General features: G+C 32.7%; 1 protein-coding gene across 6 annotated transcripts in view; it reads left to right on the top strand.

Moving 5' to 3' along the window:
• Positions 1–12581, top strand: part of LOC110006830 (uncharacterized) — a 79545-nt gene that overhangs the window by 59284 nt on the left and 7680 nt on the right. For 3 of the 6 annotated variants that reach the window (XR_002280134.2, XR_016051491.1, XR_016051490.1), the window contains one exon: positions 3170–3348. The exons of 1 other annotated variant lie outside the window; for it this stretch is intronic. The gene's annotated coding sequence lies outside the window, so the exon portion shown is untranslated. Of the gene's footprint in view, positions 1–3169; positions 3349–12581 lie in introns of those variants that run through there. 2 more of the 6 variants (XR_016051489.1, XR_016051493.1) reach the window with 1 other exon arrangement.

The following is a 12581-nucleotide window of genomic DNA, read 5'->3' as shown; positions in this document are numbered from 1 at the left end:
TGATAGTCTATCTAAATTTTTTATCATATATTTGTGCTTGTTTTATTATTGTTGATGAGCTTCATCTTCATTGAGTTTGCTTGTAATTCAACAAGCATGAATGCAACTTATCATCGAGGCGGATCTCTTTACATTTTTCAATATTTGAGATCATGAACTTGAAAGCTTGATTTGCTTAATGGTTCTTTCTTCTCTAGTACAATACTGCTCGTTTCTTTCATGCAAATACGGAGTGAATTTTCTAGAGTTTTATTTTTTCTTAAGTCACTTTTTCTTAGCACACACACACACACCACACACCACACACACACACATACTTACACTCACACACACACACACATACACACACACACAAACTAGAACTCACTCACACTCACACTCACTCACACTCACACTCACACTCACACTCACACACACATTCGCACTCACACTCACTCTCACACTCACAATGTGCATATAAACGACATGTATATACTAATATATTTAGTGTGCATATAAACGATATGTATATATTGATATGTTTATACGTGTATATATAAACTTGCTATTAGTTATATCGACACTGATATGCGACACACATGCACCCTTACGCATTGATAGTGCATGCATACATTTCTATATACATTGATATATATGACCATATAGACACATATTATCTATTTATATAGTTATTAGTATATATTTACACTGAAATGTATATACGCACACTCATATGCATATGTATAAAGGGTTTATATATACACTAATGTGTAAAGTGCATAAAGTTTTATATACAGTACATTAATATATAAATTTCTTTATACATTGATATATATGACCATATATACACTTATTGCTCTTGCTTCTTTCATGCAAATATGGAGTGAATTTTCGGGAGCTTTACTTGTGGTTTGTAATTTTATCAAGTGACTTTTTCTTGACGCACACACTCTTGCTTCTTTCATGCAAATATAGAGTGAATTTTTTTGAGCTTTACTTGTCGTTTGTAATTTTATTAACTTTTTTTTAACACACACACACACACACACACCACACACAAACACTCACACTCACACTCACACTCACACTCACACTCATACACACACACACACTCACATACACACTGACACACACTCACACGCTGGCACTCACTGATATATACTACACATATTTGCGTTGTTGTGTATGGACTGAGTGTGTTTATGTACGATATGTGTTTATATTGATATGTTTATGCGTGTATATATACAGTTGCTTGCTATCAATTATGTATAATAATCATTGTATACATGCACTGATATGCGCACGCACATGCACCTTTATGCGTTGATAAGTGCATATATACTGTCTATGATGCATTCTATCTACACTGATATATTTAACCACATTGACATATATTAGCAGTTATATATATACAGTGTGTATATATACGATATGTATATACTGATATGTTTATGCGTGTATGTATAAACTTGTTATCAGTTATATATGCACTGATATGCGCACGCACTTGCACCCTTACGCATTGATAGTGCATACGTACATTTTTATATACACTGATATATATGACCATATCGACACTTTTTATCAGTTTAGCATATATGCACATTGAAATGTATATGAATGCACAGGTGGCTATTGCAGCCCATAAGGTAAATGAACAGTTCTCTAAAAAAGTACTGCTCTTGCTTCTTTCATGCAAATATGGAGTGAATTTTTCTTTTAAAGTGACTTTTTTTGAGATTTACTTGTGGTTTGCATCTGTATTAAGTACATTTTTCTTAACACACACACTCTTTCTTCTTTCATGCAAATAGGGAGCGAATGAGCTTTACTTGTGGTTTGCAATTTTATTAAGTAACTTTTTCGTAACACACACATACACACACTCACACTCACACTCACCCACTCACTCACACTCACACAGACTCACACACACACACACACACACACACTAATCTGACAGGCCTAGGTGAATTTCCATATTACTTTGTATGAATTAGGCATAAAAATGGGTTTCTTACCTTGATAAACTGAGTATGCTAAATACCCAATTGTGATAGTCCATCTAAATTTTTTATCCTATTTGTGTTTGTTTTTATTATTATTGATGAGCTTCATCTTCATCGAGTTTGCTTGTAAATCAACAAGCATGGAAGCAACTTATTATCGAGGCCGATCTGTTTACGTTCTTCGATATTTGCGATCTTGATCTTGCAAGCTTGATTTGCTTAATGGTTCTTTCTTCTCTAGTATTGTAGTGCTCTTACTTCTTTTATGCAAATATGGAGTGAATAAAATTACAAACCACAGGTAAAGCTCCAAAAAATTAAGTGACTTTTTCTTAACACACACTCACACTCTTGCTTCTTTCATGCAAATATGGAGTTAATTTTTTGGAGCATTATTTGTGGTTTGCAATTTTATTAACTTTTTCTTAACTATACAATATATTAGTTGTCAGCTACATATACAGTTATTAGTGTGTAAAAAACTCATTGTTATGTGTGTATATGTGTGCATGATGTCAGTATATATACGATGTGTATATACTGATATGTGTGTATGTGAAAAGTACATAACTGTATATTTACAGTGTGCTCTATTTATTTCAGGAGGGTTTATTAGGACTGATTTCTTTTTGGATTTCTTGCTTTTCTTTCTTCTGTGGTATTCTTAAAATATTTTCTATTCTTGTAGTTTGTTTTCTTAATGTTTGCATATACAAATTTGTATAGTTTTTTTGTTCTATTATATGGGGTAATAAGTATAATTTGTGAGTAGATTCTTCAGTGGTCATTTTATAAGGGGTTGCTTTAGTTCTAGAAACTATGGTTGCGTCTGTTTCTTTATCTTTATGAGATCCCGTAATTACAATACTTCTTTCTGGTGGATGTATACTGGTTATATTGTCTCCTTCTACTACTTGAAATGTTTGATATTGTTTTTCTAGAGTATGTATTTCAAAGTTGGGAACATGAACTTCTTTTTCTGCAAGTATTGCCCTTAGCCAACTAAAAAATCCTACATTTTGCTTTTCCTTTTTTAGAAATTTATTATATTTCTTATGTAGCAATTTTGTTAATCTTTTCTCAAATTTAGCAAGGTACCATTCTCTAATTTGGGCATTTTCTTTTGCTAAATAATCATTTTTTAGATATTCTAAATCTACTCTTCTTTTTTCTTGTAGGGTTAAAATTTGGAAATATATTTCAGTATTTGAAAAGTCTGGATGATTACTTGCTAGCTTATATTGAGGTATATGAACATTATTCCTGGTTCTTACTAACCCTTGAATTATGGGATTTTGTATACTTGAAGTAGATGTAGAATGCCTAGCAGGTTCCGATAGCTTATTTTGTGACTTTATATCAGAGTCATCTTTGCTATTTATTTTAATTTTTCTATTATTATCAAATTGGATTTCTATTTCCCCATCCGGGTGTTCTACAATTTGATTAGGCACGTATATGTACGCTGATATGTTTGTACACACACTCACATGCATGTGTATAAATGGTTTATATATACACTAATATATACGACCATGTATATACTTATTATCACAATTTGTATACGTATTGATGTATAACAATACATACCAATGTTTTTAGTATAATTTTATATATACTGATGCATATTACCATACAATACATTAGTTATCAGCTATATATACAATTATTAATGTATGAAAAATACTTTGATGCGTGTATGTGTCTACGTGATGTGTATATATATGATGTGTATAAACTGTTATGTGTGTATGTGTAAAGTGCATAACTGTATATATACAGTGCTCTAATATATACATTTTTATATACATTAATGTAATGACAATAATACACTTATTATCAGTTTACACAATTTTTAACATATATGTACACTGATTTATATACTAAACACACAAACACTCACACTCATACTTGCACTCACACTCGCACACACACTTGCACACATGCACACGCATATATACAGTGTAAAACATATATGCTATGTATAAACTCGCTATCAGTTATATATACACAGATATGCACATGCACATTCATCTTTACGCATTGATAGTGTATACATACATTTTTATATACACTGATTTATATGACCATATAGACAGTTATTATCAGTTTATACAGTTATTAGCGTCTATGTACACTGATATGTATATACGCATACTCATATGTATATGTAGAAAGGGTTCAAGTATATACTAACGTTTGACCATGTATATACTTATTATCAGTGATACATACAATTATTAGCACAATCAGTGATACTGATGCACATAACCATACAACACATTAGTTATCAGCTATATATAATACTCACACTCACAGACACACACTCGATCATACTAACACTCAGACAACTAATGTATTGTATGGTTATATGCATCAATATATATATATATATACTTTGAAAACAATGGTATGTATTGCTATACATCAGTATGTGTACAAATTGTTTTAATAATTGTATGTATCATTGATATTAAGTATATACATGGTCTTATACATTATACATATGCATGAGTGTGCGTCGATAGATATCAGTGTACATACAAGCTAATAACTGATAAACTGATAATAAGTGTCATAAGGTCATATATATCAGTGTATATGTAATGTATGTATGAACTTATCAATACATAAGGATGCATGTATGTGTGCATATCAGAGTATATGTAACTGATAGCAAGTGTATACATACACGCATAAATATATCAGTATATACATATCGAATATATAAACATTGTATATGTAACTGATGGCAAGTGTATACATACACGAATAAATATATCAGTATATACATATCGTATATTAAATACTGTATATATATATAAAGTGCTAATAAGTGTCTATATTGTCATATATATCAGTGTATATAGAATACATGTATTATACATACTTACATACACAATATATATTTACTTATCAACGCGTAACGGTGCATCTATGTGTGCATATCAGTATATATATACATGTATAATTATATATAACTGATAGCAAGCAAGTGTATACATACACGCATAAACATATCGTAAATATACCCACATCAGTCCATACACAACATGCATATATATGTAGTATATATATATATACATATACGCTAATAACTGTATAAACTGATTATAAGTGTATATATGGTCATATACATAAATATATATATACTACACATATATGCTTGTGTATGTTGATATTTTTATATATACGATATGTATAGTCTGATATATTTATGCGTGTACGTATACATTAGGTATTAGCTACATATATTGTTATTAGTGTGTAAAAAAAACATTGATGTGTGCATATGTGATGTCTGTATAGACAATGTGTATATACTGATATATGTGTATGTGTGAAATGCATAACTGTATATATACAATTATGAACGTATATATATACTTGTTTATATACACACCCACACACATACACACGCACTCACACTTATACTCACACTCACACTCACACTCACACACACACACACACTCACATTCACAGTCACACATACTCACATATATATATATTGCACATATATGCGTGTTGTGTATGAACTGATGTGTGGATATATATGATATGTACACTGATTTATATACATCCATATACCCATACACACGTGCACTCATACTCTCACTCACACACACATTCACATCACACTCACACTCAGATATATATATATTACATATATATGTATGTTGTGTATGGACTGATGTGTGTATATATATGATATGTATATACTGATATATTTATGCATCTATGTATACAGTTGCTTGTTATCAGTTATTTACAATTATCAATATTTATATACACTGATATGCACATGCATATACACCCTTACACGTTGATTAGTGCATATACAGTTATGAAGGTATATATGGATACTGAGTTATATACTACACCCACACACGTACTCACACTCACACTCACACTCACACTTACATTCACTCTCACACTCACACTCACACTCACAGATCTATATATTACATATATATGCGTGTTGTGTATGGACTGATGTGTGTATATATACACATATATCCGATATGTATATACTATGTATACAGTTGCTTCCTTTTAGTTATATACAATTATCAAAGTATATACGCACGTATATGTGCACGCACCTGCATTCCATGTACTTAGCAGTTTTTATTTATATATGGTGTGTATAGATTATACGTTTATGTATAAACTTGCTATCAGTTATATAAACACTAATATGCAGACACACATGCACCCTTACGAATTGATAGTGCTTACATATATTTCTATATAGACATATATAAATGACCATATATACACCTTTTATCAGTTTTTACAGTTATTAGCGTATATGTGCACTGATATGTATATACGCACACTCATATTCATATATTTAAAGGGTTTATATATACACTAATGTATAAGACCATGTATATACTTATTATCAGTGATATATACAGTTTTTAGCACAATTTGTTTATGTATAGATGTATAACAATATATACCGTTGTTTTCGGTGTATATATATATACTGATGCATATAACTATACAATACATTAGTTATTAGTATGTATAAAATACATTGATATGTGTTTGTGTGTGTGTGATATCTGTATATATACGATGTGTATATACTGATAGGTGTATATATGTATGGTGCATAATTGTTTATATACGCTGCACTAATATATAGTTTTTTACATACATTGATGTGTAGCACCATATATATACTATTTATCAGTTTATACAGTTATGAACGTCTATGTATACTGATTTATATTCTACACACACACACTCACACTGACATTCATACTCACACACACACTTACACTGACACTCATACTCACACACACTCACACTGACGCTCATACTCACACACACACTCACACACACACATACACACTCACACTCATTCACACTCACACTCACACACACACATACACACTCACATACACACTCACACTCATTCACACTCACACTCACACTCACACTCACACATACCTCACACACACACACTAACACTCACACTCCCAGCTATATATACTACACATATGTGTGTGTTATATATGGAATGATGTGAGTATTTATACGATATGTATAAACTGATATGTTTATGCGTGCATGTATATAGTTGCTTGCAATCAGTTATATATAATTATGAATGTATATATACACTACTATGCGTATGCACAAGTACCCTAACTCGTTGATAAGTGTATATATACTGTGTATGTATACACTAATACGTGCATTCTATCTGAAACTTTACTTGTGGTTTGCAATTTTATTAAGTAACTTTTTCTTAACACACACACACTTTTTATTAAGTAACTTTTTCTTAACACACACGTACTCGTTCTTCTTTCATGCAAATATGGAGTGAATTTTCTAGAGTATTACTTGTGGTTTGCAATTTTATTAAGTAACTTTTTTTTAATACACACACAGTCACATTCACACTCACACTCACTCTCACTTTCACTCTCATACTCACACTCACACTCACTCTCACACTCACACATACACACTCACACTCACACACACGAATACGAACACGAACACTCACACACACACACGAATACGAACACTCACACTCACACTCACACTCATATACTGACACACACTCACACACACACATACACTCGCACACACTCACTCTCCCACATTCATGCTCATGCTCACACTCACACACACTAACACACTCGCACTCGCACTCGCACTCGCACTCGCACTCGCACTCGCACTCGCACTCGCACTCGCACCCACACTCACACTCACACTCAGATATATAGTACACTTATATGCATGTTGTGTATGGACTGATGTGTGTATATATACTATGATATGTTTATACATGTATGTATACAGTTGTTTGCTATCAGTTATATACAATTATCAATGTATGTATATAATGATGCGTACACGCACATGCACCCTTACGCGTTGATAAGTGCGTATATACTGTATATGTTTTCAGTAATACATGCATACTATAAACAGATATATATAACCATATAAACACTTATTAGCGCTTTACACATACACACACACACACACACACACACATATATATATATATATATATATATATATATATATATATATATATATATATATATATATATATATATATATATCCCCAATCCATCAAATAACTTACCCAGAAGCACGTACTTCTACTCCTACATTCTCACCAGCCCAGTCAAAATCCGTTCCTCCATCAAATACTCCAAGATCTGAATACATTGAAAGAGCCTTTTTAATGGATATTACCATTGATGAACATCAGGTTCACATGGATCCAAGCAAACTTGCACCCTTATACTTACTCAATCATCTTAATCCTATCAATGGGTTTAAGACTCGAGAATATTATGAAGCCATACTTATGGAAACAGGGTCCATCTCTGTTGTCCATTACTTCCAACAGAATACTAGAATAATAGCTTATTCTAAAGTACAAATAAAGAAACTTCTTTCTTATACTGAGTGGGGTTCCAATCCCACACAGGGAAAGAAATTACAAAACCCAGAGTTTTCTTACAAATATTTTAAATATGCTGAGTATATAGAAGCTTGGCACAAATTCTTCTATTACCAAAACCCCAACAATACACATAGCTGGTATTTACAGTTCCGGCTACCTATTTTTAAAAGGTTCCCCACATGGTTTCAAAACTGGTATTTTGTGTGGGGATCAACTGCTGTGATTTTACCTCCTGCTTTTAAGGAGTTGCAGGAACAATTTATACAATACAATAATATTGATACTTCAGTTGACACTCACCTTTACTTTATGGCCTTGTATCAAATCCCCTTAATTATGAAATGGGATTATACTATATCACCCAATACCACAAATGATTATACATACATCCCTCGTTTGGGAAAGACCATATCTGTTAAATGGTGGGATATCTTCCAAATGGATCTCACCAAAGCCACTCCAAAAAGAATACCACCAAAAGCACCTAAATACCAGGAAAACCCAAATACTCCAAACACCTCTTTTGACTTTCCAACTTATCTCCGAAATATGCTCCAAACCAACCCTCATGCATCCAAAGAGGAACTAGAAAAACAAATGAAAGAAATTTTTGCTGAAGCCGAAAGAAAGCCAACGTCTTCCGAAGAAACCGTACAGTCCTCTCCACTCCATATGAATAGATATCTTCAACTCAGCCAAAATGATCCGGAAGAAACAGATCCGGAAGAAGATGATCCAGAAGAATTCAGCCAAAGACCATAACTTCATCATCCATGACGCCATCATCCATGATAGCACAAAGCAATCATCAATAAACGACAAAATAATATGCCAAGATGCCATCACCGACATATGCGACAAACAAGGGTCCTACCGCCGACAACAAAGACTGTGCTCCACTTGTAATACGGCCAAAAGAGCCACTGTACATAGATGCTCTGTCTTTTCTTTTTTATCTTCTTGTTCTTTTGTTTTATTTGAGGCGCATCTCTTTATGCCTCCACTCTCTCTCTCTTGTCGTCTTGTACCTCCACTTTCTCTCTCGCTTGTCGTCTTACACCGACAACTCCTTTCCAGCCTGTCCATCTTATCTTCTCTTTGATTCCTTTCTTCGGAAGGAAGAAAGCCTCCAGCCTCCACTATAAAAGGGGAGTCACTCCTCTTCATTAAGACAGGGCCTCACTCCTCTAATACCTCACCCGAAGGATATCATCTCCTCCTCTCTCTTCCTCTGCAACCTACCTCTGCAACCTGTTACCTCTGCAACCTGTAACCCCTGCAACATACCTGTTACATTCAAACCTACCTTCTCTGAAACTCTTACTCTTTTCCGAAGCAATAAACTCTGAAGCTATCTTCGCCCTCATAGCTCGTCATAATCAGGTTCTTTCTTACCTTACTCTGGTAATTATGTGTGATTGTAATATCAACGATTTACCCTCATACTGCCCTCATCACTGGAAGTTATTTTCCAGTTACTGTTTGTGTACTCAGTAAGTTTCCTATCTCCCTGTTTTCATATTCTCAGTTTGACTTCTCTCAGTTGATATCTCTCTAAACTATACTCTTTTCTCTTTTCTCTTCTTTATCTCTTTCTCTGTAATATATCTCTTTCTTGTACTGTAAAGAGCACATGTGTAATAAATATATGTTTGTGTACATGTTATAATTATGCAATTTAAGATTTTGTTTAATATTAAGATCAGAGAAAATAGTTATGCTCAGTGGATAGTAGTAGATATCTCAATAGCCCTTTTAATAGGAATAATATTGTTCTGTCTGAATTATTATAGAATTTTACAATCAATAATCAAGTACAACAGTTTGTTGTTCACATACTTATTATAAATTAAATACTTACATCCTGAAACTTAGAAAACAATAAAAATATTCAAAAAGTGACAGTGCTGTAGATTCTGGCGAAAGTGGTATCAGAGCCATAACAGTGAAACACTGTCAACAAATCACAACAGTAGAACTATTCCACAGTGGAACTGTGTAAACAGTTACAACTGGAGAATTTGTAAAACTGTTCTTTTCACTCAATAAGTTAGAGATAAAGTTACATTTTACTATAAGATACTAAGTGGATTGACCACCAAGAAAGTTGGTCTGAGAATTAAGACAAGAGACAAGTGAAAGCCGATGCGAAAAGTACCGTCAAGGCCAGGAGAGCCGCTTAGGGAAAAAAGCTAAGGCCACTGAATGTCCAGATTGTCATTATCCGCAACCTACGGATGGCTAATCTCATAAGGAATCTTACAGGAAAAACTGTAGTTTCATCTTCAAAACTTAGAGTAAAAAATAAAGAACAAATTATTATAAATGATATTGAGGAAAATATTCAAAACTGAAATATTCCTAAGGTACCAATTCATGATGTTTATAATAAAGGATCATTTAAACTCAAGATGGGTTATGCCATCAAGACTGTAGAAGAAAGTCTATCAGTAACGCAAAACCAAGAAGACTTTCACCTACTCTCAAAGAAAGTAATCGAAAAACATAAAGAAAATCATTACAAATATTTACACATTGGCCTTATTCAAATAGCCGTAAAACCTTTGACCCGCTTAGGGTTGAACATTTCTGTGCTTGTATGCCTAAGAGATACAAGACACAATATATTCACAGACTCTCTACTTGGCATGGTCGAATCCAGCCTTTGTAGTGGTCCAATATATTTTAACTGTTTTCCTAATTTTTCTGTTTCTTTGACCGACCCAAATATCTTAGATATATTAACAATAAATCTCAAAACACATGGGTTCAACATGATTCATGGTTCACAAAATTTGGCTATAGTATATCGAATATACTATAAAGTCATGAATACGTTAAGTCCAAATACCTTAAAACTTGATCAAAAATATCAAACAATATTGTTTCAAACAAATATAGAAAAATCTAATATGATTGTCCCAAAAACCATAAAATGGTCAGATATCGTATTACCCCAATCATGGGCATTACAAAATGCCAATCAACCACAAGAAATTCCTCAACATGCTATTCCCAATCAAATAATGGAACATACAGATGGTAATATTGAAGTTCAATTTCAAAAACCACAAGTACAAGATGAAGAACAAATACAAACTTCTTCAATCCAACAAACAATTCAAGCACTACAAAAACAAATAGAAACTTCAATATGCAGTAAGCATCCTAATGCTTTTTGGGAAAGAAAAAAGCATAGTATAAGCTTAACATACGAACAAGGGTTTGATGAAAAACAAATCCCTACTAAAGCTAGACCAATACAAATGAATACTATTCTATTAGACATTTTTCGAAAAGAAATAACTGAACTCCAACAAAGAAAGCTCATAAGACCAAGTTCTTCACCTTGGAGTTGTGCAGCTTTTTATGTTAACAAAAATGCTGAAAAAGAAAGAGGAGTTCCTAGACTTGTTATAAATTATAAACCATTAAATAAAGTTTTAAAATGGATAAGATACCCTATTCCCAATAAAAAAGATTTATTGGATAGAGTTGCTCAAGCATGTATATTTTCAAAGTTTGATATGAAATCAGGATACTGGCAAATACAAATCCAAGAACAGGATAAATATAAAACTGCATTCAATGTTCCATTTGGTCAATACGAATGGAATGTTATGCCTTTTGGTTTGAAAAATGCTCTATCAGAATTTCAGAAAATAATGAATGACGTATTCAATGCTTATCACCATTTCATGATAGTTTATATTGACGATGTATTAATATTCTCAGAATCCATAGATCAACACATTAAACATATTAACACTTTTATTCATGCAGTAAACCATGCTGGCTTAGTTGTTTCAGCCAAAAAGATTACACTTTTCAAAACCAATATAAGGTTTTTAGGACATATGATACATCATGGCACTATTATTCCAATAGATAGATCCATAGCATTTGCTGATAAATTCCCTGATAAGATTTTAGATAAAACTGAACTTCAGAGATTTTTAGGATGTATGAACTATGTTAGTGATTTCTATCCTAATCTGGCATTGGATTTTAAACCATTATATGATAGACTCAAGAAGAATCCTCCTCCTTGGTCTGACATCCATACTCAAGCAATAAAGGTAATAAAGAGTAAGGTAAAAACCCTTGAATGCCTTTCTCTTCCACATCCCACTGCTTTCAAA

Source organism: Amborella trichopoda, chromosome 3 (genome assembly GCF_054954075.1).
Source record: "Amborella trichopoda isolate Santa Cruz 75 chromosome 3, AtrichopodaSantaCruz75HAP2 v2.0, whole genome shotgun sequence".
Lineage (NCBI taxonomy): Eukaryota > Viridiplantae > Streptophyta > Magnoliopsida > Amborellales > Amborellaceae > Amborella > Amborella trichopoda.
Note: the sequence above shows the minus strand (reverse complement) of the source record. Positions and strands in the feature narration are given on the sequence as shown.